This window comes from Vespula pensylvanica, chromosome 9 (genome assembly GCF_014466175.1).
Source record: "Vespula pensylvanica isolate Volc-1 chromosome 9, ASM1446617v1, whole genome shotgun sequence".
In the NCBI taxonomy this organism is placed as follows: Eukaryota; Metazoa; Arthropoda; class Insecta; order Hymenoptera; family Vespidae; genus Vespula; species Vespula pensylvanica.
In genome coordinates, this window is record NC_057693.1 from 1728320 (window position 1) to 1731317 (window position 2998).

The following is a 2998-nucleotide window of genomic DNA, read 5'->3' on the forward strand; positions in this document are numbered from 1 at the left end:
ATATGAGATTTCACATTTTTCAGATTTTCAAGAATTTCACGAGATAAGACAGAGCATCGAATTAAAATGAGTGTTCGTGTATCGTTCTTCGTCTCCCAGAACTAAGAAGATGTTTGTCGTTTGAAGGATCAACAGCTACTACCGCTAAGCGAACTTCTTTCTTTGTCTTCTGAGTAACTGTGAAAAATGAAAAAACGTAATCTGTGAGAATGTGTAAATACTAGACGTTTCGAAGAGTTGATGCATGTATAATATACGTATATGTGTATATATGTTGATACGATTATTACGAATGTGTTGGTGTGTTGTTCCAAGCTCGACAATCGTTTGCATCTGTGTTTTTTCTATCTTTTTTTTGTCATTTGCTTTCGCTTCGAAAAAGACAGAAGAGAAAAAATAAATTAGGTTAGTAAGCCAATTCAGTTTTTGTTATTTATATAGGTTAGTATTGTCCAAAAATAATGAATAGTTTTCGTGATCGCTTTTTAATTCTCGTCGTCTATATACATTTTAATGGTCAGTTCTCTATATATTTATTTACATATGTATTATTTCTCCTTCTTTCCTTTCTTTTCGATTCTCGATTATGTATAATTATTATCGACATATAATACATTACTTCGATCATAAATTATGTAATTATTCTATATGTCTAAATAAAAATTCAAAGAAGTATTATTTTTTTCAAATATTTATAAAATATGTGTATATATATATATATACACATACATACATACATACATACATCAATACATAAATCCATCGAATTATTTTGATTCAACAATTACTCATTATTTCGCGTAATGTATAAAGCATAGGGATAACCTTGTAATACAAATGCGTATCTATTTAACGTTTCTATATTTTTAAAAAATATAATGTTTTCATTAGAAAATTATTGTCTATGTTTAAAATTCGAATTAATTACATTTATCATCCATATCGTATTATCTACATATTTATATTATATTTTTTATTATTTTTCATTGAAAAATATAATATTTGATTTGATTCGATTGTACCTGTGATGACGTCATCGAATTGTAGGGACTACTTTCCTTCCTTGCCACTAGTCTCATCGCCATTTTGAACGCAGTGACAAGTGTACACGGTGTTTCGTCGCTCCGCATAATTACAGGTAATTAGTTAATTTTTTCTAACGTACACTCTTTTCCTATATATCAATCGATAGCCAAACGCGCGATTTTTATGAGGCCGCGTTCGCAAGTCTGGAAATCATCGCGTTAAAAAGATATTCGCGAAAATAAGATCAGCCTCTCGTAGATTGCCCAGGGAGCTTTCGCGTCGTATTTTTTCTTCTATTTTCCTGTTTTATTCTCGCAATATTAATACTTCTCTCGCTTTTTAATGATACTCTGATCAATAATTTTGCATTAATAGTTGTGATCGATTGATATTTTGTATTAAATTCGATTTTCATATAGATCATACACACACACACACACACACACACATGCACGTACACAAACAGGAATACAATCATATATATATATAAATGTGTATATATATAGGTATACGCATATATAATGATTATACATACACACATACATCTATGGATATTTCCTACACATATTACGTACACACTTTTAATCTTGTCTTGTAGTAACATGATCTTACTTTTTTCAGATTTTCAAGAATTCCCGAGCTTTAGTACAAAGCGTCGAATATTTCCAGTGTTTCCTTTTCTTCGATACATATAGGTAAGTTTATTTTATTTTAATAAACATAGCGAGGTTTAATAGAAAGAGATAGGTAATATACAACATGGAAGTTATATTAGATTGTGTATTTCTAAAAAATTCTTCGATCGATATCAAAACAAAAACAGTCAAGTGTTCGAACTCTCTCAAGGCCACATGAGAGATCTTTATTTTTATATAACATTTGGACGAGTACAGACGAAAGCAGATTAATTTCGGCATCGAATTTATTTCTGCAGCTATTATTTTATCTTAGAAAATTTATTACATTTTTATTAATAATTGAGTTTCCGTATGCAGTTACTTTCAAGCAGTGATACTTCGATATTGTTTGAGTTTGTATTTTAAGATACAAAGCAAGCAATATCGAGCAAATGGCTGCATATTTTGATACAGTTCAAAAATACTTAGCTTTTAATAATTACAATTTTCATAATGTACTAAATTATGTTTTAGTGAAACGCACAGAAAAATTCTAATTTCTTTATTATTTTTATTTGTTCTTGATTATTTTCATTTACTTTTATTTATTTTTATTAATCTTTTAGGTTAAATATTATATTTTCTATTCTACTTATGTTCTATTTGTATTATATGTGCATATCTTTAAATTAAAAATCTGTTTTTAAATACATATAATGAAACAAAGAAAGATAGCATATAAATAATAGCTTTAAAGGATCCCTAACAATTGCCAAATAATTCTTGAATGGAAATTCTTGGAAATGAGTCTCCGGCTAGTAACAAAAGAAATTCGTGATATTATTCTGTTATAGATACATCTATATACATGTATTTGTATACGCTACACCGTACACAGTATTTAGGAGGTACCGACAATAGGCATATGTAAACAATCAAAGGACGACTAAGAGGACGACCAAGAGGACGACTTTCTTAGTTCATTTCTACACAGTCTTCGTTTGTATCAGCAGCCGTCCAGACGTGTTCAGACTTGTTCCTGCTTCTTCAATTCTGGTTCGTCTAATTTCTCATTTACATTATATATAATATTTTATAAGCTTAATTTAATCATTTACAGCTTATTAATCTTATTTTATATCATATTAGATTTCGATATATAATATAGCATTTATATGTTGAATATGCAAATCACATTTACGTGCATAATCTTATCCTCTATTAATAATAGTTTGAATATTTTTAAGTAATTATTCATCATATTGACCAATATAATATTCACCATTGAATTTGAAATTTTGATTTAATTTTAATTAATATAAAAAATTAGATGTTAATTCTAACAAACTATCTAT